We start from the raw sequence: 26,541 nt of genomic DNA, 5'->3' as shown, positions 1-26,541 counted from the left end.
TTCATTATAGCGAGAGAGAGAAAAAATCCTCTTCAACAAGGGGTGAGTTATTTTTTAATCATGATAATAATTCCATATGCATTTATTTCACAATATATTATCTTAAGGTTTGTATATATTTATCTTTTCTGCATTTCACCTCTGTTCTAGCTTGGTTCCTTTTATTAAACCAATCCCATGTAATAGTGTTGGCTCTGTGACAAATAGCTTGTTATGTTCCTAGATCATCATGCTGAAGGCCTGCTGCACCCCCTGTCCAAGAAAATCGCCACGGCTATGAACCATATGACTAGTAAGCAAAACCACCTCAAACATACAGTGCACTACTGTTCAAAGGTTTGGGGTCTGTAAGATTTATGCTTTTGAAATAAGTCTCACATTTTAAAATCATTAACCCCCAGGTTTTTTCAGTGAGATTGTCCTTGAGAAGCCTGTAGGCTAAATAATCAGCTAAATAGGCGACTAATACAGTATTATAATGGTCATAGATATAATTATAATTCATTTAACTATTATAATAACATGATATCCTGATCATTAGTATATTTTATTTTATTTCTTTTGGTCTGTTTTGATTTATGTTGGCCAATGAGACTGACACCATACTGTCCAACTCAAAGGTATTTATGTATTTGTATGTTTTTTTTTATTGATCAATACTGAAATTCTTTGTACTTTTAAATGCTGAATGTGGTTCAGGGGGTCGACAACTTTAGGCAGTTATTTTTCACAGATATCTTGGGCAGCTGTGGCTCATACTCTTAGCCTTTAAAAATGTTTGAATTGATATCCCCAATGCAATATCAGGGGTAAATATATCATTAGAGTTCTTAAAGTTATGGCTTTGCTCTTGTTACCAGATGAGATATAATCCCTATTGTTTGGCCCTGTATTCTTCAGGACAAGACCTTGATGCCATCCACAGTCAGTAGATGAAGAAGGTGAGTTTAGCCGAATTCAGTTCTCTTTCCCTTTCTTTTGAGCTTAAACAGACACGTGCACGCAAAATGAAGGCAAAATGCCCATCTTGGCGATTTTCCTCGTAAACAGTCTTGTGTTTTAAACAGAAAGAAAACGGATGCGTGTCATTTATATTAGGTCTGCGCATTCGTCTTAAAGGGACAGCAGCCTAACGTACCCGCAGCTGTTTGTGTCGCCAATGGTGATCAAACATCAAAAGAGAAAATGACTTGTAGCTTTAGCAAAGATACATTTAATTAATTTATAGTTATTTTATTTTTACAGTGAAGACTTATTTTACATTTTGATAATTCAATTTCTATACCTGATGTTTTCAGATTTAACTGAAAAACATAATGCACTGCTTATTTCAACTGTGTTTTTCTTCTATTGTATTTATCTATGCTTGTTATCTATTGTAATTTTCTATGCAGGTTCACTCCTCTACAAAATCCCCCCAATAGGGGTTATGCGGAGCGCCCAGCGGTCGAACCGGAAAGAGGTCTAAGCATTTCCGCTTTTCACTTCCGTACACATCTGCAGCGGTAGGTGATCTCTGAGTTTACTGTTAATTTTTGCGTATTACACTAAAATTCTTTCTGTTTTAATTAAAATGTCACGAATGCTAAAATATCAGAAAAGGGAACATCCGAACAGCAGTTTTTGTTGTGTGCCGGTCTGCTCTATGTCGGGGAAAATGAGTAGTACAAATAGGTTCTGTCAACATCAAAGTGACGTCAACATCAGCAGTAGCATTCGCCGTCAGGCAAGTGTTATTTAAATAAACTCCTGATGTACTTACAAACTTTCCAATGCCTCCTTTAATGAGTACAGAACCTATTTGTACTACTGTAGAAGTTTGGTACCATTCTGGGCATTATTAGTGGGGTAATTTACCAGATACAAACCACTAAACCATACGGCTGATGTCTCTAAATAAACTCTAAATTTTTCAATATTGTGCAGCCCTGATATTGAGCATATCTTAAAGTGAACCTGGAATGATAATTTGTGATACCAGATGAGATGTATGTATGATAGATTTTGAACTGTACTATTTTTTTTATTTCAGGTTTTCTGGGATCCCAGCGGAAGGCATCAAGGCATCAGATGTTGGCCTGGACAGATGTTCCTGTAAACTACACCGACCTTTGCTTTTGCATGGATGGCTGATTATTACCATGTTCTGTGAGGGTTTCATTATAGCAAAACTGAGCACCTGTGACAGTGGAATTTGTAGGTGTAAAGATAAAAAAACTTTCTCTCTCATAAACAACACAGCAGTTACAGGTTTTCAAACTCTTCATTGGAGGTGAGACTTATACGTTATATGTAGAGCGAATTCGCAGGTCAGAGTTCACTAGACTTAAATATTATTTTCTCTGTTTTTTATTTGACTTCAGAGTTGAAAGTGGGCTTAAAGGGTACATAGGCTTAATGGGTATCCTTACCCCTATATAAAACATTCCTTTTTTGATTTGTAGTCTGAAATAATAAATAGTGCAATATAAATAAATGCAATGTAGTGTTTTCAAATATATACATTTTTCTATACACATTGATGCTGAAATATCTGAATGCATACACGATACCAGCAGCGCTCGTGCTCTCATATCTCCTACAGCTTGTGACACACAATCCCACCTCACTCTTTTCATTTGCTTAGGATGAATATTAATGCCATTACAGGGCTTGAATTTTGGCATGGGATTGTGTGTACATGTAACGCGTTGTCTTTTTATTTTCTTGTTAAATTTGCAGATGGTGTTGGGAGTTTAAATGTTTTGAGCAGAGTGAAGATTGGCACATTCATGTATATTGTATATAAATGAATACTTTTTCAACTTTTTAGCCAAAGTTATAGGCTACAGTTTGCAAAAAGATAGTTTTAATTAAAATGTTTGTGCAGTTTTATTTATTGAAATATTTTCATGTTTGAAATATTAAATGTAAATTACTGTTCCTGAATACATTTTGCTAACGCTGTTTTTAATGACTTATTTTAGGTTGATAATTAAACAATGAATCAACAAAAACATGGATTGTGTGCTGATTTATTTATTTAATACAAACTGATTGATTTACTTATTAATGATAGTTTCTGTAAATTCAATTTATTGTAATAATATATTCATAGGATTCTTAAGTGTTTGAACAATAAACAATGTAGAATATGTTGTTTGTAGACCTATAATTTGTGTACAGGCATATCAGGATGTGTAGACGTTAGGAGAACCTTCCGGGAACGTTCTGGGAACCTTTCGGCAACGTTACGGGAACGTTCCCCTAACCTATAGGGAACGTTCTATTAACGTAAAGAAAACTTTCCTGGCTAACCAATAGGGAACGTTCTTGGCAACATTCTGGGAACCTTCCGGGAACGTTCCGAGAACCTTGCGGGAACCTTTCGGCAACGTTCCGGGAACGTTCCCCTAACCTATAGGGAACGTTCTATTAACGTAAAGAAAACTTTCCTGGCTAACCAATAGGGAACGTTCTTGGGAACATTCTGGGAACGTTCTGGGAACCAAAAACTAACGTTCCCAGAACGTTAAATTGTTAGCTGTTGTTTTTTCCATTTATTTTTGTGAATGTTCAAACCCATAATGATGATAAGGTTAATCAAAAGTGAAATGTCCCTCGTCAGTTTAGAATTATAAATAAGAATATCTTCTACTGTAAATTGTTCAAGTTCGCTAATTTTATTATTTAACCAGATATGGACATCTTGCCAGAACTTCCTACTAACTGAGCAAAGGAAGAATAAATTCGTTCTGGGTTTTCATGACAAAAGTCGCAAGGGTCAACTTCAAAACCAAATCTACCCCTCAACGTCTCCGCAGATGGATAGTAGTTGTTAAGAATTTTAAATTGCATTTCTTTTACTTTATATCCATGTATAAAGATAATGCCTTGGTCAAACCAAAGCTGGTTGAACAAAGACTTTTTGTTTGATACAATTACTCTATTATTCCACAAGGTGGCACAATGAGGGGTAAAGTTATGGGTAAATACCATCTTCCAATGATGCAAACTTGTTTATGAAACTCAGATAATTTAAAAGGTATTTTAGAAATTTCAAAGTCACATTTCAAAAGAAAGTTTAACCCACTGAACCTCTTGAAAATACTTTTTGGAATGTGAAACCATATTGAATCCGGCTTCAATAGAAACTCTTTCAACCACTTTATTTTAAATGTTCCTAACATTGCCTCAAAATCCAATGTTTTGATCCCCCCCTTTACCAACATAGTAGGTCTTATTTCTCCATATAAATTTATATATAATGGAGTTAATTTTCCTCGCGTTTTTTGGAGCAATGTAAACCCACTAAACATTGGACGTTGGATAGACATGCAGATCATGTCTATATTGGGTCCGTCGGTCCATGACCAATTCTGGACATCTATTCGACGTCCAAACTAGGTCCACTATTTTGACGTCCAACCATGGCCCAACTTGGACGTCATACTGACGTTCAACATTGGACCTTTGAACTGGGTAATTTTTTTGGACGTCATTTGGACGTCTATGACAGGTGCAGGAAATTTACATGATTACTATGTAATAGTTTTATTTATTTACACATTTCAACATTGTTATTATCAACATGATTAATACATATGAATACAGATTATTTATAATTATTTAAGATAATTTAAACGAACTTTTGTGGACGGACGTCCACATTAGACGTGCGGAAGACGTCGAAAAAAGACGTCGCCTGGCGTCACAAAACAACAACCCCTTCAGTGGACCGAATTTGGACGTCCAAAAATGACATTAAAATTACGTCACTCCGACGACACATTGCGCAGTGGGATAAGTCATTCCAACGGACGATCATGGCAACGGACAAGTTTATATATATATAACAGCCACGTACCGCACTAGACATTATTATTATTATTAATGGAAGGAAACGTAGGTGTGTTATCCAAGCATTAATGGCAAGGAAAGACTCTTATACTGTGAGCGGCACATATGAGGTGTTTCTGGGTTTTTCTCCCTCATTTCTGCTTCGAGGTCTTGATTGTAGCATTTCTTTGAGGTTTAGAATCCAGTATTTCTAGCATTATTTTGTCTTTTATGAATTTAATAAAGAACTCTGTGTCTCGTATTCTGTCCAAACACACCGCGTGATATCTTCCCAAAAAAACGTCAAAAATTCCGAGGTAAACCCATCAATTCCAGGTGACTTCCCATGTTTAATTTTTTTTTCAGGGCATTTTCTATTTCTTGCAGATTTATTTTGCCGTCTAACCTTTTTTTGTCATTCTCCCCCCTTTTAATATTGCTCTTAATCAGAGTAAAAGGGATTCACGGTCCTCTTTGTGGAAATTTGAGCTATAAGTCAGAGTAAAAGAGTTGAACTTCCTCCTGTAATTGGCTATAGGCTCTTCTATGACTGTGTCATTTTCTGTTAATTTGCAGATTCTTTTTTTAGACTACCTAGACTTTTCTAAGCCATAGAAATATGTTGTGTTCTTCTCACTTTCTTCGATCCATCTAGCCCTGAATCGTAAGGCTCCACTTGCTTTTTCTAAATAAATTTCATCGAGCTGTTTTGGAGTTCAACTCCGTTAGTTCTTCCTCCGAAGCATTAGTTCTACCACAGAGTATGTTAATCCTTTTCAGTATTTCTTTCTGTTTAAGGTTACTTGTTTTTGACATTTTTTTTCCCGTTTCAATTGCCAACCTCTTTGTTTCAAACCATTTAAACCATTCCCACTTCCCTTTATTTGACATATCCATTCCTTTTACTTTTAGACAGAGGGATTTTATTTGTTTGCAAAAACCATCATTTGATAAAAGTATATTATTTAGTTTCCATATATTACCCGAAGAGCGGGAAAGTAAGTCTGACCAGTTAGAAAAGATATAAGCGAGTCAGACCAGTCTGAAGGTCTGAGCTGAGTTTGGTGAAGCATTAGGCGGAGGCAATTTCTCATAATAATAATAATAATAATAATAATAATAATAATAATAATAATGTTTAAATATATGCTGGCTTTCTAAAGCCAACATAATACTGCGGTTCACATTATTGGGGTCGCTTGCAAGTCTCTCAGCAGCACGAATTACGTGACCAGCAACATATTTCTGCTTCAAATATTGTGCGTAGTTAATAGCGAGTGGTGGTTTCGGACATTATTTTATTAAAGTGCATTTGTCAGTGCCGCACTCGTACTGACTCTTATTCTGCCTGACAGAAAGAAAAGCTCGTCGCTTACTGAAGGCGGAGCGTTTCGACCAATCAGATGAAAGGGGCGTTTCTGCGCCGCCCACGTGTGCAAATGAAATATCTAACCCATAAACCGATTGTAAACCACAAACGAAAAATGAGAAATCAAGCCAAAACCTCATTTTTCATTTTTTAAACTAAATTAAAAAACGAATAAACGAGCTGGTTTTCATTTCTCGTTATTCCATTCCAAACAGGAAATCAAATGATCAAAAAGTTTTTATTTTTATTTTTTATGTTTTATTGAACACCAAAAACGTAACAAAAACAGAATATACATCTATAATGGCATTGACAAATACAGATAAGTAGGCACATGTCAGTCAAATAAATGGATAATGACAAAAGAACATTTGAAGAAAAAAAAAAAAAAAAGAACAAGAAGGGGTCTCTTCATTCCTCTTCTAAGAAATCAATGTCTCTTATTATTCTAGCCAATTTCTGGGCCTTTTTGCTTTTCATACATTGCAACGATGGAAAGAAATTACAAATAAAGTCTCTTTTAAATACAGAAAAATAAGGTTTTCGTCTTCATACATTTGCATTTATGAATAAAGAATTTACCCAGAATCAACATTACATTAATAAAAAAATCATTTTTTTTCTCATCCAACAACATTCCAAACATAATATGCTTCCTAGCAAAAGTTGGCAGTGAATCTTTGTCTCCAACCAGTAAGACATATTTTCCCAAAAGGTATTTGAAAAAACACAAGAAAAAAAAAGGTGATCGTTGTCTCTATGTCAACTTGACAAAAAGTACAGGCATTTTCTTCAAAATTAAACCGTTGTCTTAAAAATTCACTTGACCATTGAATATTTTAAAATGGGTTTCCTTAGCTTTAGGAGCCACTGGAAAGCTAATATACTGTGTTCGCAATTTTTTAACAAATGTCATAAGCTTGCAAAACACAGTTATTATACAGAAATGTCGGATATAATATAGAATTGAAACAAGAGCGAATAAGTTTGTTGGGAAGCATTGCCTTGAGGTCATTGAAGAGAAGGGAGTTCACAAGATCCATCTGGCATGTTGACAGAAGCGTTTTGTACAAAATTTATAAAACTTTTTGGAATGGCATTTAAGACACGCTCAAATTGTTTGCGTTCACATTGTAAATTTAATTTAAGTACAAAAGTCTCTAAAAGTTAACAATCCATTACATCCATTACAGTAAATGAAGAACTGACCAAATACCCTTTTCAAGCCAATCAAGAACACATAGAGACTTGTATCTAGATACAATAAATCTATTGTTCCATATAGGGTTTATGTGTGGAGAAAAGTTGTGGTTATATAATAAAATCTGCTGGTGAAAGGAAGATAATTTGATTGGCAGTCTGGAAACAGTAAAATCAAATCTCAGTAGAAAATCAATTCTACCCAATTTTCTAAATATACCTCTGGGAATGCAAAACCAGAAATTAGTTTCATTTGTTATAAATTTTTTAAGCCATTTGACCTTCAACATACCATTTATACAATAGAAGTCAAAGGCTTGTAATCCACCATTTTCATAATCTTGTATAAGATTTGCCCTCTTTATAGCACACGTTTACATATATAATTGAAATGAATTTGATTAATGGTCTTAATAGCTCTATTAGAAATGGAGAGACAAGATGCAGGATCCATTTTAGTTAAATAAATTCTACCAAAGATAGACAAATCCCTTTGCATCCATGCATCAAGCATGCCTTTGCATTCATTCCACCTATTCCAGACATTTTGCTTTTCCATCATGACCTCATCCTTAGAAATGTTTATGTCTAAATATCTGACATTCGACTTGACTGGAATATCATATGAAATTTTAAGAGGGCATTCATGTATGGTAATAATTTCTGAGAATTTAGAAAAATAGTTAACTATCTCAATAACTTTAGGAACCTGGTCAAGACCTTTTAAAAATAATGTTGTATGGTCAGCCAATTGACTAAGTATAATTTCCTGTCCAAACACATTTAATTTTTCAATATTTGAGTTTTTAATTAGGAGAGCCAACATCTTTGTAGCCAGAATAAACAATGAGCGTGAGATGGGGCATCCTTGTTTAACTCCTCTCTTAATATCAAATCTGGGTGAAGTACCTGTTGGTAGGGCCACTGAACTATTGGTATTTGTGTAGAATTACTGAATAACTGAATAACTGAATAACTGAACTGAATAACATTACAAAAATTTTCACCAAACCCATACATTTTCAAACATTTAAAAATAAATGAATGTTCTAACATATCAAAGACTTTATAGAAATCTAAAAATAAAATAACCCCATCATCCTCTGTTTCTTGATTATACTCCAGCAAGTCCAAAACCAGTCGAATATTGTTATGTAGAACGGCCTCTAATTAATCCAGTTTGTGTCTCCCCAATCATTTTTGATAAACCAAGTTTTAAGCGATTATTATATATGTGGGTTAGTCATTTATAGTCATTGTTTAGTAAAGGTATAGGTCGTAAATTGTCCAACAATCTAGAGTCTTTTCCTGGTTTGTGAATAAGCGTGATTAGGCCTTGTCTCATTGAATTAGGCAAAACCACGGTTTTAGTGATTTCCTGAAAAGCTGCAAAAATAAATTCCCTTAATAAGTCCCAAAAATGGCGCTAAAAATTAGACGTAATACCATCTGGGCCAGGTGATTTATCCAATGACAAACACATAACAGCAGAATCAAGCTCTTCGATTGTTAATTCTGCATCACATATCATTTTGAACTGTTCATCTATATGAGGAACAAATTCTCCGTATTTTTAATGATTAAAATTGCCATTATTTTATATGAAAAAGTAAATAATTTTATTTTATTGACAAAATATTTTATTTTGTCTTTTGTATATTTTTTGATTAGATCAGATAACATTTTAATCTGTCATATGATCATGTGATAATGTCTACTCGGGGCATGTTGTCTCATTTCACTTCATTCATTCAGGGTAAATCAAGAGAAAAGTATACGCTGTATTAATGAAACAAAACCACTACTAGACGTGTGAAATTAAGGGGAAAATAAATACTCTGAACCTTAAGTAGATTTACACAAACTGAGAAAGTCTAAAAGCGTAAGGTTGTGCCTCGCTCTCCCCTATTTGTAAACACTTATTATTATTATTTTTTTCAAATTTATGTCTCAAAAAAAAAAAAAAAAAGTACAAATTTAACATTTGCTTCTTTAATTAGAAAAGACAAGGACAAGCGTTAATGTCGAGCCCTGATATGTTTTCCTTGACTGGTTTTCCCTGCAGAATTACGTTGTTGAAAACGAAAGTAAAAGAGTGACGCACGTTCATGGGCTGCAGCAGGCACATTATGTATTACATAATCATAGCCTAAGCCTAAGCCTCATAAGCCTATTTCTTTTCGTTTTGAATATTTTCGTTTAAAAGTAGACATTTCAAGCTTTCTATATTTATTTCTATATTTATTTATATTTCTATTTCAATATAAATAGCCTATATTTCTCAAATCTGTGAGGCACAAGCTGAGTTTCGGCGCCCTCCAGTTCACGTGCAATGCAAGCATTGTCTGCTATACATTTGCTTATTATTTATTAAATACAACCAATTGGTTGATAAAACATTGATCAAAATTAAGATACAATTTATACAAAACGAAAATCTTTTAATAAAGAGTCTTTCTATAAAACTAAAGTCAATGAAGTGGTCAAAATCACTAGGTGGAGTACATTATCACATGATCATCTTAGATTAAAATGATTAAAATGTTATCTGACCTTATCAAGATTAAAATGTTATCTGATCTAATCAAAACATATAGGCCTACAGAAGACAAAATAAAATATTTTGTCAATAAAATAAAATTATTAACTTTTTTATATAAAATAATGGCAATTTTTAATAATTAAAAATACATTTTGACAACACACACACACTGCAAAACACAGCTATACAGCATAGTTCAAAACATAATAATAATGAATAATTTCAGTCTTTATTCACCTTTTTCTCATGGTTTCTCAATAGAATTGATAAAAGTATAGAATAGAATATCATAGTTCTAATAGTAACATTCATTGCAACTCATGTGACAACATGCTTTTATAATTCGTGTGCACTTTAAACCCGTTTTGCTAGTTTAAACCTGGCGAGTGTTTCTGCATTAAATAACTATCTCAACTGTTAAATAACAGATGTAAGATTAAAATAATATCAGATCTGTCTTATTTTAAATAAACAAAAAAAAAAACAGAGATGAAAAATTAACATAAGAAATGTTCATCTAGTGGCAATAGTCATGAAATGCCATGTTATACTATTTTTGTCCACAAGAGGTCGGCAGAGACACCCAAAGCAGTGCAATGAGTTATTTTGTATTTAAATGAAAGAATGTGGAAAATGTGCTTTTTTTTTGTTAAAATGTAATATTGTTTTATCTTGTTTGTGAACAATGACTCAAGGACTTGTCATTCTGATGGCAGAGTTCACTGACACAAATACTGACTTTTGAGAGGTGAAGGGTTTTTAGGCTTTTGCAGATAATCCATTGTGTTCTGCTGTTTGTATGAATTGTTTGGAGAATTGCACTTACTGGTTTGCAAATGTTTTTTTTTTCCTCACTTTATTTAAATTTTCCATTTAAACAAGATATAACATACACTTACAAAACATATACTTATATAACCTTCATATATATATATATATATATATATATATATATATATATATATATATTGTTAATAAAAGGATCCACACAACAAATAACAAAATAATAAAATTTATACTAGAAAAAAAGAACAATAATAATATTATATTATATTATAATATTATAATATAAATAAATGAATAAAATAATAATAATTAAAAAAAAAGAATAATTCTTTACAAAATAAAATCACAGGTACAAAAAGGTGCTAAACATACTGAGCACAGCCGACATATCCCTAAAGCAGGGTACCAATCTATATACCGGGAGAGTATATATATATATACAATATATATACATGTATATATTGTTAATAAAAGGATCCACACAACAAATAACAAAAGAATAAAATTAATACTAGAAAAAAAGAACAATAATAATATTAATAATAATAATAACAACAAGATAGTAAGGCAAGCAAATAGTAAAAAAAAAAACCCAAAAAACCCATAAAGCTTGATCATCCAAAATTATAAATAAATGAATAAAATAATAATAATTAAAAAAAAGAATAATTTCACAGGTACAAAAAGGCGCTAAACATCCTGAGCACAGCCGACATATCCCTAAAGCAGGGTACCAATCTATATACCGGGGGAGGGAAATAATTACTACCAGAGGAGATGTGTAGTCAGGTGAATGAAGGCCTTTCATTTCCCTACATATCCTAGGAAAGATCCCCAAATTCTACTGAAATTATCCAAGGATCTCTTCATTGTGTGTCTGATTTTTTCTAGCTTAATAAAATGGAAAATATCTTGAATCCATAAAGAATGAGTCGATTTCCAGTTTAATAAAATTAAACGCCTTGCCAGCAGTGTGACAAAGGCTACGAAGTCAGACTTGTATTTGGGCATATCAAGAGAAGTGGGAAGAGTAGGCTACCGAATAAAGCAGTGAAAGCCAGAGGTTCAATATGATTTGTCAGAACTTCAGATAATGTTTTAAAAATTAATTTTGTAGGGAGGGACAGGACCAAAACATGTGTGCAGTAGTTGCGTGGGCCTGGTGACAACGGTCACATGTGGGATCCACTTCAGGATATATTTTTAACAGTCTAACTTTGGTCCAGTGGGTACGGTGGAGAATTTGAAACTGAATCAGAGCATGTCTGGCACAAAAAGATGAAGAGTGCACACTTTCCACTGTTCTTCTGACATGTTTTCTCCAATGTCCTCCTCCCACTGAGATTTAATAGTTGCAAGTGCTGGGCAAAGTGCAAATGGCATTATAAAGATATGAGATCATACCCTTCATAATATGGGTGGGCTTGAAAAAAAAGTCAATAGGAGTACCCTTACGAAAAAGAAGTTTATTCAAGTGTGCTATTAGTATACTTCTTTTAAGCTAAAAATAAGAAAGTATAATTTCAGTCTACTTTTTATGTACTTCTCAGAAATATACTTTATGTACTTCTCAGAATTATACTTCAAATTCCACTTAAGTATACTTGACTTATACTGACATAAAAGTCTAAGTATATTTGGCCTCTACTTGTTGATCGAGATATACTTAAAAGTATAATTAAGTATTCTAAGTATTCTTGGCTTGTACTTGTGTTTACTATTTTGATTGAGTAGCTTATTAAATACTTTTTTTAAAAACGTAATATTACACACTGTCGTATAAACTAACATATTCAGCTTTATATAGTAACAAACTTTCGGGTGAAATAGCTTATAGAGTAAATAAAATAAGCATGGAAAATAAGTTTATTCAGGGTTCTATTCAGGGGCGTAGGAGCAATTTTGAACCTGGGGGGGACAGTAAATGCTAGGGGGGTTCGGGGGAAATTCCCCGATTTTTTTTTATTTTATTTTTTTATATATAAAGTACTTAAATGCTCATTTCTAATGACTTTTGGGAAGAGACTGTACTACTTAGTTTGGTTGTAAGAGGGTATATGCAGTGACGGACTGGGTAGATTATAAAAACAGAGAGAAGCAATCTAATATAACTACAAGGGTTCAATTGTGATTTATTATGTGGGGGGGCTCTCCCTAGGGGGGTCCGGGGGTATGCCCCCCCGTGAATTTTTTTTGAAAAATAAACCATTAAATGGAATTTTCTGGAGAGTTTTGTGCAAAGAAATGAAGAAATTGAGTCTTCCAAGATATGTGAAAAACTGCAAGTTTAAGAGCATATTAGGCTATTAGGACATTTAGTATTTACATTACTGTTAATCAGCAGTGGTGGAATGTAACGAAGTACAAATAGCCTACTTCGTTACTTTACTGAAGTAGGCTACATTTTTCACGTAGTTGTATCTTTACCTATCTGTAGGTTACTTTACTTAAGTAGAATCAATAGTGCATAGGCCTACTTTTGACTTTTACTTCGTTACATTTTGCAGCAATTATTATACTTTCTACTCCACTACATTTCTACAACGTTTCGTTACATTTTCTGATCAGTTTTTCCCCTGCCAAAACAGGGATTGAAAAAAATCTCCTATGGGTGGCGCTGCCAATAAAGCACCTAAAATCTGTCACAAAGAACCGGCAAAAGTAATGATTATGAATATGTAAAATATAGCAAGGAGACATTTTAATTGTTTATTAATAAACAAGTGTTTTCTGTGTCAGTGCCCTGCATAGATGAAGTTGACGATGCTGACTCGCGATCTTCGCAGTAGTGAACGCGCCAGAGAGAAATGCACATTTCATACGGATTACACAAGCAGCAGTCTGTTTTCTCTAGTTTTGAATTGTATTGTTTAAAATAAGACATTTCAAGCTTTCTATAGATATTTCTCAGTTCTGTCAGGCAAGTAGGCTACCTTATAGCCTACGCTGAGTTTCGGTTCATTTGTAAGACGAGCTCCAGTTCATGCGTCGGTGCCTATTGTCTGCTATATTTACTTCTTAATTATTAAATCCTAGAAACTGGTTGATGAAACATTGATTAAAATTAAGATATCATTAATACAAAACGAAATTCATTTTTGTTTGAGGTCTCTGTGAACCTGTTTGAGGTCTCTGTGAAACAGTCTTTTAGTGCCGCTTTCAGAGCGCTCAGTCCGCAACATTGTTTTTTCCTCATAAATGCGAACGTGAAAAATAAAATAGAATGAATATGTTCTGTTCTGTTCTGTTCTGTTCTGTGGAGAGCTGACCCTTCTTCATTCGGTGGGTAGTACTTTGGTTTGCAGTTTAATTCACAGAATTACAAAAAATATATTTTGCCTCCTAAAAGTGTCATGTCCATGGCATGTGTAGCCTGTTTCCCTCATATTAAATATAAAACGAATGTGTAGACTGATATTTCTTTATTAAGGGAGTATGGATATATAAACAGTTTCAATATATTGGTAGGCCTATTAAATGCATTTTCTGAGAATTTATATTTCAAGTTTTTACTGCAAATGTCACGTCCATAACGCTGGAATTGACATCACTTGATAACACATTGTATTACCTTGTTATGATATAGTGACCCATACAATGTGCCAAACATATTTGCCTTACCTTGTCATTCAAGGCCAGGACACTTTTTGTACAACCAACGTTGTGCTGAACTTGACAAAATTGATCTGCAGCAGCGGCCAGCAGCTCGTGAGTTTTTTTTTTTTTTTTTTTTCAAGGCAGTAGAAGGTTATGGAACTTTTGCGCGCTTCCACATCCCGCGCAACTACGGATCTCCCAGGAACATTCATTATATATTGCTGCGTACATTTATCCGTGTCGGAGTTCTGTAGCCTACCTAGATGCGCATGGCATGCGCGAGTGGTGCGCGATCATGGTCGACTGGACAACGAGATTAAGCAGCTGAACAAGAATAAGGCGGCCTCCTGTATTTTTGCTAGTCGATTTTATTTCATCTAGTGACATGATGGGTTTTATCTTCATTCAGGAGATTTTGGGTAACTGCACAACTGACAGATGACTTTGAGCGCTCCGCCAACGGTGTGTGTGTGTGTGTGTAGTGTAACCATAGCAACAAAACGACCAACTTTCGGACCCTGCACTTAAGCCTATAATTTCGTTTAAAAAAATTTAATTATGTATTTAAAAGTTGCAGAATGGATTCATTTGGAGACTCCGAAATCGGCAGAGATAGGCAGGCAATGCAAAACAAAATCTTACATTGGGAAATAGTGGGGGGGACAAAACTTAGATTTTGAAATGTGGGGGGGACATGTCCCCCCCTCGTATAATGGCTCCCTGGTTCTATTAGTATACTTCTTTTCAACTAAAAAGAAGAAAGCATACTTTCAGTCTACATTATACTTCTCAAAAATATACTTAATTACACTTACAGTAAGTGTACTTGGCCTATACTTGTAGGCTACTCAATCTTTTGATCGAGATATACTTAAAAGTTTAATTATTCAAAGTATACTTGGCTTGTAGTTGTGTTAACTCTTTTGATTGAGTAGCCTATTAAATATACTTTTTTTACATCGTTTTTCATATACAGTCTTATGAAAGTTTGTTTGAAAATATTGATTAAAATATTGATATAAAACAGATATGTTTCTAATTCTGCGTATCTGAATTTTTGTGTAGGCTAGTCCACTGGTGTACATAGGAATTTTCTTTAATTCAACTTTTCCCCACCATTGACTGAATTTTCCAGCTTATCCATGTTTTCCCTGGTATACGGTAGGGGGCGCTATGACACATCTTCTAGTACAGAATCTCCGGATCAAAACACAGGAGAAGAAGAAGCTGAAACAAGAAGATTACTCACTCAAATGTAAAATAATGTGATCATCAAACATTAAACAGCTTGTAAATCAAAACTGCTTAATGTTTCTAAATGAAGCGTAACCCATTAAGAGAAAACGACTGAAGCTGTGGGGGTGTCGGACTCGATTTACTCCATCTGTGTTTGATCATCGTTCTGAATCTGATCAAGGCGTAGTCTTTGACAAAAATGTGATTTTCTCAACTATTTTGTTTAAAATGTTGCCTTTATTTATGAAACTTACCGACATTCAAGTGTTGATAAAAAAGTATGCATGAAGCTAATAAAAGGTTTTTAAAATTAAAGTAGAGTTAAAGGTATTTTTCAAGTATAAAAAATAACATTTGAACATAGTAGTATAGGCCTACTGCAAGTGCAAAAATTGTATATAAATAGTAAACTATAAGTATAATGTTAAGTTCACTTAAAAGAAAACTAGTATAAAACTACTAAACTAGTAGTTTACTGTGACTACACTAAAAGAAAACTTTCTAATATACTTGCGGTATAAAACTACTAAACTAGTACTTTACTGAGAGTACACTAAAAGAGCAAAAATAATATATAAATTGTAAACTATAAGTATGATGTTAAGTTCACTTAAAGAAAACTTGTAGTATAAAACTACTAAACTAGTAGTTTACTGAGAGTATACTTCAAAGTTGCTACAAGTATTAAAATAGTAAACTACTATACTCATAAGTTCACTTGCAGTACAAATGAGAAACATAATTATGAACTAGTTGTGCACTTAAAGTTTACTACTATTACACTTATAGTACACTTAAACATACTTTTATATACTTCAAGTGGGCCAATTTAGTCCCAAGCGGTATTAAAATAGTACACTTACAAGTTTACTACTAGTACATATTGACATTAGTATACTTACTACATAAAGTATACTTAAAAATATACTTGAACATTACTCAAGTATACTTCATAAAATGAACTTGAAGTATACTTTTTTTCAACTTTTTGCTGCTACAGGTGCGAAGATAGAATAGGTTTGTTATCCAAAGTGGTGTCTGAATTGCCTCCAGATTCTCAGCGTAGTTTTAACAATGACATTTTTAGTATAGGGAGACGAAGAGCATTTAATGGGGGCATGTCAGTGAAGTGGGCATGCATGAAGTAGCCTCCATATTAAACCATCCAGATCCTGATCCTGATTTAACCAGTATTGCATGACTCTGAGATTTGAAGCCCAATAATAAAATTGTAAATTAGGTAGAGCCATTCCCCCAAGTATTTTGGGTCTATGAAGGAATGTTTTAAGAATTGTGGGTATCTTTTTATTCCAGATAAATCCTAGGATCAGGGAATCAATTTTACGAAAAAAAGTGTTCAGGCAGGAAAATGAGTATACACTGAAAATAATAGGAGAATTTGGAAGAATATTCATTTTAACTGAATTAATTCTTCCAGCCAAGGATAGGGGAAGCAAAGACCAGTGCTCAAAATCTTTCTCCATCTGGAGTAACAAATTAGCAAAGTTAAATTTAAAAAGATCTTTGAATTTATCCGTGATGATGCAGACTCCAAGATAAGTAAATCTATGGTGTGCAATCATAAATGGAAAATTGTAGTCCCTAGCTGCAGAATTCAGTGGAAAAATTTCACTCTTGCTCAGATTTAATTTGTAACCAGAAATTATTCCGAATGATTTCAAAATATTAAGAGCTGCCGGTATCGATCTAGCTAAATCAGAAATATAAAGGAGGAGATCATCCGCATACAAAGACACTTTTTGCTCTGTACCCATTCTTTTTATACCTTTTATAGTTGAATCAACCCTCAGTGCAATAGCAAGGGGTTCGATAGCGATGGCGAAGAGGAGTGGACTCAAGGGACATCCCTGACGAGTGGACCGCGGTGGAGGGAAAATAGTCAGAACGGGTATTGTTGGTTCTGACAGACGCTTGGGGGGCAGAATATAATAACCTCACCCAAGAAATAAAGTTATCACCAAAACCAAATTTCTCTAGTGTGTAAAAAAGGTATTTCCACTCCACCCAGTCAAAAGCCTTCTCTACATCTTCTCTGCATTCTCTGTGACAGTAAATAAAGTCAGTTTGGTTAGCCATAAAAAGTGAAGCTGGTAATGCTGTTTGTGGAGTTGTTTAGTCAGATCTTCAGAGAGTTAATGTCTTTTATCTTCAGTTCAAGGCTGTGTCTGAATAAAGTTGTAGTTTGTGTTCTTATTACTCTTTCGAAAGATGATTGAAAGAATGTTTCAGGAACATCACACTAACCTTTAAATAACATTCTAGTAACATTCAGGAAACTGGACATATTTATGTTTTTGGAATGTCACGTTTCAACAAGAACGTTTCAGGAACATTATACCTTTTAAAACACGTTCCTCTAACGTCAAGAAAGCTGGACATTTTTACTCTTTTACTTTCGTTTTCAACGTAATTCTCAGGGAAAGGGAAAACAACACACAAAAAAGCACATTTTCCACGTTATTTAATTTAAACACAAAAACCACAAAATAACTCATTGCATTGCATTGGGTGTCTCTGTCGACCTCTTGTGGACAAAAATAGTATAACATGGCATTTCATGACACTAGACTAGATGGAGCAAATTAACATTTCTCACTCATGCTAAATTTTCATTCTTTCATTAAAAAAGAGGGAGAATTGATGCTAAATTTATGTTTTTGATTAAAGATTAAAGTGCACACGAATTAAACAATAAGAATAATGATAAACATTGCAATATTCTGTTAAAAGTATATGATCAATTTTGAATTCATGGTGACTTTAAGTTAATGTCGTCACTTCCTCAGTTCCCGTCACTATGGTTACGGTAAACAGACACGGCAGAACAGCAGTGGGTGGAGCCAGAGCCCGTAGACATTCTCTGGTGGAGCTGAACTAATGTTCATTCGCGACAGCGGCGACACTGATCCGGATCATTTATAATCTAACAACAAACAAACAAACAAAAGGGCTCCACTTTCGTCTTGCTGTGAAAGCGACGGAGGCAGGTGAGAAAATTGATTTTTATTTTCTCTCACGAAGTATAAATCATTCGAGCTATTAATAACGCGGTGTATATTGGGAAACAGTTTGATAAATTATATGTTTTTTCATTTGTGTAGCTGCTAATGAGATTCCTGTGGGTTGCTTTAATCGAGCGGGTACTAATCTGTATGTTTTTCCGTGTTCTAAGTGAACTTTTTCGTGTTTTCTAAGCTGTGTCTCAGTGATATGTTTTGAGTTTCTTTTGTTTTCCTTTTTTGGTTTATTTCTTTAATTGATGTCAATGGTTGAGTATTTTTGAATTTGTATTTTGATTTCAATTCATTTATTTGTGATGATTTAATCTATCGTTTTCATCTAACCATTCCTATAGTGAGCTATATCGCCAATTTATTTAACAATTTGTTTATATTTAATTTGAGTTTATGCTTTCTTTTGTTATTTTTTTATTTTGATTTGTGACGACCCGGGCGGAACCGAGTAGTTGGTGTCTTCCCGGAACTGCATCAAGTTACTTTTTATGTTATTATTATTTTGTTTATGCATATCTCTGCTCTCTTAATGCCTTTCTCTTTCTGGTTGTTGGCAGGACCTGGGTACCCGGGGGCAGACGAGTGACCTTCTGGTGGTGGCATCCTTCACTGTGTGTCGTGGTCTTCCTTGACCTTGGTCGCTGTGTGTGTGCTAGTGTGTGTGCACTGTGATTTGAGTGATCTTTCATTAAGGGTGATATTCTGAGACTGCCCCTGTGGTAAGCCTGGGTTCTTTGCCCCCAATGAGTGAACTTAACAATTGAGATGAGTGTGATTGCTGCAATGCCTCTTTTAACTATGAATGCCGCTTAAATAAAATACTTTTGTACGATTACTTATGTCTCTGACTCCAACGGTGATTGGGACCTGTGCGTGCCTTTAGAGGCGTGTTCAATTCTTGGGGTGAAATTCCCCAGGTGGCGTAGTCGGAAATCACATCAATTTGAGTCAGTTCACGCCCGCTTTGCCACATTATTATAACTATTAAAGGTTATATTTTTTTAACCTTTATAAAGGGCATTTTTCCCCTAATTTTATTAAATGCATGCTCCATCTTTCATTTCAAATTCTTAAATTTGATCAATACATTCAATTAGAATAAGACACTAGGCTGTTACCAATCAAATTAAATAATTTACATTGAAAAATTACTGTATTCAATGAGATTATGAGAGTGTAAATATTTTTTGAATAAACAAATAAGGAATGTTGAAAAGAATGATACTTTGAAACTAAACCGCCAGTAGGAGGCGGCAGGCGACCGTGTTAATGAACGAGTCATTGAGCCATTCATTCAAACAATTCATTCAATGGGCCATTGAATCTTTGAGTCAACCGATTCGTTCAAAACGCTGAATCATTCAGCGTTTGAAACATGGCTGAGTGTTCATGTGAGATGCGCGTGATCTGCGCTATCAATCGCCACTTACATTAAATGAAATAAAACCAGAATCATCCTCGCGTTTTCGGTGATTCCCTAGTAATTTTTTTTATTTTTTATTTTATGTTAAAAATTATTTTAATCAGGGCATTTGTCCGGTTGGGCAAGTACACTTCTCTTTCACGTGTCCCTTAAAAAAAACAAAAAAAAAACAAAACAAAAAAAAAACACACGTGTCCCGGACAAGTTAATGTGGAGCCCTGATATGTTTTCCTTGACTGGTTTTCCCTGAGGAGAATTACGTTGTTGAAAACGAAAGTAAAAAAGGGGGACGCACGTTCATTGCGTTTTACTGTGATGACTTTATTAAACTCAACACATTATAATGATTTATCTGTCATCCACCCTCGATTAATTAGAATGTTGTGTTTTTATTACTTGGCCCAGCATTATGAGGATCCGCAGCGGCAAACTATACGGTCTGCGTTGCATTGCTTTGGGTGTCTCTGCCGTCCTCTTGTGGACAAAAATAGTATAACATGGCATTTCATGACTATTGCCACTAGATAAAGCAAATTAACATTTCTAAGGGGCTGTTTACACCTGGTCACTTCATGCGTTTTCTCAGATCGGATAGTTATCTGATTTATCAAAACGATTCCATTTACACCTGATCACATAAATGTGTTTTTGCGAAACGGATTTAAATCCGATCTTCAATTCCCGCGCTATATGCAGATTTAATGGAGTGGACGTCACGAAAGCAACAGATATGAGCTGCATTTTATTGATCATCAGCTAAAATTTCAAAATCAAAGACCGCAGTAAGAGAGAGCGGCAACAGCCCTGGTAAGATAATTTTGTTTCTTTACTTTTAATGATGATGACTGTGTGATAAGCGTCTGCGACTTACTTTCACTTTGATTTGCGATAGTTTGCACGTTGGCTTGATGAATAGATGCTCAGCGTCTCATCTGCGGTGATGCGTGTTCCAGTAGTGTCGTCATATCTGGCTATAACATTACATATAGCTCTCGCACGTTTATTTTTTTTTGCATTTTTGGGAGGAGTACAATTTGCATATGTGGTTTCAACAACCAGATGCATTTACACTTGTCCAGTTTCGTCTGGAATGCGGCCCAGACCACCTCCTGAAGTGGTTTGAGCGATCGGATTCAAATCCGTCTCGAATGCGTTTCGGAGGGCATTTACACCTGGTCTCTTCACGATCGGATAGCTATCCGATCTGAGAAAACGCATGAAGTGGCCAGGTGTAAACAGCCCCTTACTCATGTTAATTTTTCATCTCTGTTTTTTTGTGTTTATTTAAAATAAGACAAATCTGATATTATTTTAATTTTACATCTGTTATTTAACAGTAGAGATAGTTGTTTAATGCAGAAACACTCGCCGGGTTTTAAACTAGCAAAACGGGTTTAAAGTGCACACGAATTAAATAAAGCTGAAGCATGTTGTCACAATGAGTTACAATGAATGTTACTATTAGAACTATGATATTCTATTCTATACTTTTATCAATTCTATTGAGAAACCATGAGAAAAAGGTGAATAAAGACTGAAATTATTCATTATTATTATGTTTTGAACTATGCTGTATAGCTGTGTTTTGCAGTGTGTGTGTTGTTCAAATTTATTTTTAATGATTAAAATTGCCATTATTTTATATGAAAAAGTTAATTTTATTTTATTGACAAAATATTTTATTTTGTCTTTTTTATATTTTTTGATTAGATCAGATAACATTTTAATCTGTCATATGATCATGTGATAATGTACTCCACCTATGGGGCATGTTGTCTCATTTCACTTCATTCATTCAGGGTAAATCAAGAGAAAAGTATACGCTGTAATAATGAAAGGTCCGTGTATCTTTTGATCATTTCATTTCCTGTTTGGAATGGAATAACGAGAAATGAAAACCAGCTCGTTTATTCGTTTTTTAGTTTATTTTGAAAAACGAAAAATTAGATTTTGGCTTGATTCATTTGCACACGTGGGCGGGCGGCGCTGAAACGCCCCTTTCATCTGATTGGTCGAAACGCTCCGCCTTCAGTAAGCGACGAGCTTTTCTTTCTGTCAGGCAGAATAAGAGTCAGTACGAGTGCGGCACTGACAAATGCACTGTAATACAATAATGTCCGAAACCACCACTCACTGTAAACTACGCACAATATTTGAAGCAGAAATATGTTGCTGGTCACGTAATTTGCACTGCTGAGACTTTCAAGCGACCCCAATAATGTGAACCGCAGTATATGACAGATTATTTAAGCATGATGTATTTCCCATTGATAAATACAGTGCAAATAGTTCCGTCTCTTTGGATAAAAGTGAAGTGGAAATAAAAATCAATAATAGGCTGAACTGTACCATGATAATATGTCCGTAACATTTACCACTCTCGTCTTTTATTTACATCAAAAGGCAGGTGTGTGTGACGTATAAATCATTTTGAAAATTGAACAGAAATAAAGTTTATATTTATGAATGTAAGCATGTGTAGCCTACTCAGTTCGCATGAAAAGGAAGAGACAGAAAAGAGAGAAGCTAGAATCAGTGAACGTACATTAATACTGACAAAATTACCAGGTTTGGGATTAATTGAAATCATGTCAGTTGAAGAGCACGGCATACCTTTAAAATGTTATTAGTTTTATTATAAAACTAATATAATTTTATTACATACTGAATTGGTCGATGTTTCTCTGAGTTTTCTTTATTATGTTGGCTTAAGAAAGCCAGCATATATTTAAGCATTATTATTATGTATTATTATTATTATGAGAAATTGACTCCGTCTAGAACTTTAATGCTTCACCAAACTCAGCTCAGACCTTCAGACTGGTCTGACTCGCTTATATCTTTTCTAACTGGTCAGACTTACTTTCCCCAAAAAATCCATTGACTTGCGTTCTCTGAGCAATGAAGGCCGTAATACTCAATGCTGTCCACTAGAGGGGGCGACAGGATAATAAGTGTTTTCTATTCTCTTTCCCTGTTTGCATCAGTTTAAATGACAAACGCATGAATTTCATTAATAAATAGGCAATATCTGTGTATGAGAACAAGATTTACACTTCAAGCTTTACAACTAATTAAAACTTTAACCCTACTTCAAAGTTTGCCACTCTGTCATTTCTTTTAATATATTGTTATTCCACTGTTTTTTGCATTTAAATTTGTCCATCTGGAACTTTTATTTGTCATGAGCTCTATATTTAAGATGTACTAGAAAAAAAATATGATTCAACAACACAAACTCTGTTTTTACTCGGCAAATTTGTTTTCCTTTCAAGTAGGCTTATCCTGCAGGTTATCCTGCTTTTTGCCATGGCTTGCCACACTGCCCAGAATAAACTATATTTTCTCCACACGAGATGTTTAAAACCCTGCATTTAGTTTTTGTGAAGACGAGCGCATATCTTACACAGTTCCCTTTCAAGGGAACTCCCGTTGCGTCGAAAATGACGCTATGGGGAACGCTTTGCGTGATGACGTCTTGAAGCACATGTAAAATCAGTCCAATGGTGTGGCGGAACGTCAGAGGCGGGTGACGTCACGTACCAGGAAACTATAAAAGCCGGCCCGAAACAGAAAACGAAAGCTTTCTGAGTCTTCAGTCGCGCTCTGTGTTGAAATCTGTCCTTGTTATTTGGTGTTGTCTGTCTATATATATATATATTTATTCAGATATGGCGAGCAAGCAGCAGTATCGAGTGTGTGTCCATCCCTGCCCGCGTTATTTAACGGGAGGTGACACACACACTCTTTGTGTTGTTTGTTTGGGAGAGGAGCATGCCCAGTCAGCACTCGAGGGTGGTGACTGTGTGCATTGCTGTGCGCTTCCATTGCGGACGCTCCGATCCCGTTTGGCTCGGTTCAATCCCGACCACGTTCCCCAGGGCTCGGGTCCCGCCGCGGCTGAGGCTCGGCGGCGATCTCAGACCTGGGGTTCGCAAATGGATCTGTCAGTGGATGTTGAGACGGGCTCTGCCTTATCTCAGCCTCTTACTGACAGATCCAGTGCCTCTCATCAGGGTGTGGAAGCACGCGCTGCGGTTTCTTCCCCCCCGATAGAGGCACCAATACTGCAACTATCCAGCTCTGAGGAGTTGGATGTTGTGAGTATTGAAGCTGAGTCTGAGGATTCGCCACCTCAGTCTCATGCATTCGAAGAACTGCTCGATGTAGTTACAAGAGCAGTTGACAGACTTTCTCTTGAGTGGCCAGAGGATAGGCAGGACGTTCGTTCGAAAAGCAAGCTCGACGAACGCTTCCTGCCATCTCGTACACAGCCTCAGCGTAGGAGTCTTCCGTTTTTGGTTTGGTTACCGAGGTGTGGAGATCGTGGGGAAAACCTATGTCATACAGAGTATATACACCTCAAACATCACATTACTCTTCCATCTACAAATATAAAGAGTATGGTTATGGGGAGATGCCGAAGGTGGAAGAGACGCTTGCGAGCTATCTCTCTCCAGCAACGGCATCTTCCCTGAAGGCTCCTACACTTCCCACCAAACCAGTTAAATTCACTTCCTCCCTGATTCATAAATCGTATGCAGCCGCTGGTCAAGCTGCAGCGTGTCTGCATACGATGTCCCTTATGCAAGCATATCAGGCAGAATTACTGGGTGATTTAGAGGAGGGCGGGGGTATTGGTCCTGACACAGTAGCCGAACTGCGTAGAGCCACAGATTTGTCTCTCAGGGCCACCAAGGAGACCGCTAAATCAATCGGGCGGTCTATGGCAGCCCTGGTGGCCACTGAGAGGCATCTGTGGCTCAATCTGAGTGACATCAAAGATAGAGAAAAACATGTTCTTTTAGATGCTCCGGTTTCTACTGTTGGGCTATTTGGAGATGCAGTGAACAGTGCGGTAGCTAAATCGCAAGAAGCTTCAAAACAGGCTGCTGCACTCCAGAAACTTCTCCCCCGCCGCTCTTTCATTGAGGCTGCTGAGCGGGAGCAGCCTCACTCCTCTAAAAAGAGCGCTGATCATCGTGCCACTCAAAAGCAGAGTGTGTCCTCCCGTGCTCCCCCACAAAAATCTCGGGGACACGGAGGGCGCGCTCAAACCCAGCAGTCTTCGAGGGGTAGAGCGGATCTGCGGACCGGTATTACTGCCAAGAAGGCTGCTAGGAAGAAATCCTGACGTCCGAGGGCTCAGGACAAATGAGGGTAGTCCCCCCCGAAGCAGAGCGGTTAACACCTCTTTTTACGGTGCCCGTCTCTCTTCGGTACCCTCAGGGGACCGTTCTGCCAACCCTGCCGCCTCCGGTGTTACAGGGCGCAGCGGTCTCCGGCGAGCACATATCTCAAGGACCACCCGGAAACGTAGTGGCCTCGGGATGCCCGCCCCCTCCGAGGAGGGTGTTAGAGCAGTCTGTTCGATCGTTCCCTGCCGGTGCGCCGTTACAGGGCGACGAATTGACTGCTCAACAACAACAAAATCCAGAAACCAGTCTCGAGAGGCTGGTACCTCTAGTAGAATCTTTGACAGCGTGGAAGCTACTGTCAAATGTTTCTCGTTGGGTCCTGCAGACCGTGGAAAAAGGGTATCAGATACAATTCAAAAAACGCCCACCTCGGTTTATGGGGGTCCTGCCCACAGTGGTGGGCCCCGAGCAGGTTCTGGTCATGGAACAGGAAGTGAACACTCTGTTAGAGAAAGGGGCCATAGAATATGTACCTCCCTCCGACAGGGAAACCGGGTTTTACAGCCGGTACTTCATAGTTCCAAAGAAGGACGGGGGATTGCGTCCCATTTTAGATCTTCGAGTTCTGAACGAGTCAGTCATGCAGCTCAAGTTCAAAATGTTAACATTGAGACAGATCGTGCCACAGATCAGGTCCGAGGACTGGTTTGTCACGATAGACCTCAAGGACGCATATTTCCATATTTCCATCCGTCCGTGTCATTGGAAGTTCCTGAGGTTTGCTTTCGGGGGCAAAGCATACCAATATCGTGTTCTTCCATTCGGCCTAGCTTTATCACCCCGCACTTTCACCAAATGCATGGATGCAGCTCTGGCGCCGCTGCGCCTCCAGGGTATTCGCATCATGAACTACATCGACGATTGGTTGATTTTAGCTCAGTCGCATCAGTTGGCGGTTCAACATCGAGATGTTGTTCTCGCCCACATGAAAGAGCTGGGGTTACGGCTGAACGCCAAGAAGAGTGTGCTTTCTCCACTCCAGAGGACCACTTTTTTAGGCGTGGTTTGGGACTCAGTGTCGATGCAGGCGCGCCTGTCACCGCCACGTATAGAGTCCATCCTTGCAGCTGTGAAAAGTGTAAAGCTAGGCCAGCTACTCACTGTCAAACAGTTCCAGAGACTGTTGGGTCTCATGGCAGCAGCTTCCAACGTGATACCTTTTGGACTGCTGCACATGAGGCCCCTGCAGTGGTGGCTCAGGACCAGGGGGTTTTCCCCGAGGGACAACCCATTTCGCACAATCAGGGTCACGCGGCGATGCTTACGTGCCCTGGTTATGTGGAAGAAACCTTGGTTCCTGTCCCAGGGCCCAGTGTTGGGAGCTCCTTGTCGTCGCA

At 36.5% G+C, this 26,541-nt stretch overlaps 1 long non-coding RNA gene across 1 annotated transcript; it reads left to right on the top strand.

Moving 5' to 3' along the window:
• The first annotated feature begins 578 nt into the window (after positions 1-578).
• On the top strand, positions 579-2,974 carry LOC311082545. Its single transcript, XR_014606143.1, has 4 exons — positions 579-620; positions 861-941; positions 1,395-1,505; positions 2,033-2,974. It is a non-coding gene; the product is annotated as an uncharacterized lncRNA (long non-coding RNA).
• The last annotated feature ends 23,567 nt before the right edge of the window (positions 2,975-26,541 follow it).

This window comes from Abramis brama, assembly GCF_963993115.1.
Source record: "Abramis brama genome assembly, chromosome: 5".
Classification (NCBI taxonomy): domain Eukaryota; kingdom Metazoa; phylum Chordata; class Actinopteri; order Cypriniformes; family Leuciscidae; genus Abramis; species Abramis brama.
The sequence above is the reverse complement of the archived record's forward strand: the minus strand, read 5'-3'. Positions and strand labels throughout refer to the sequence as shown.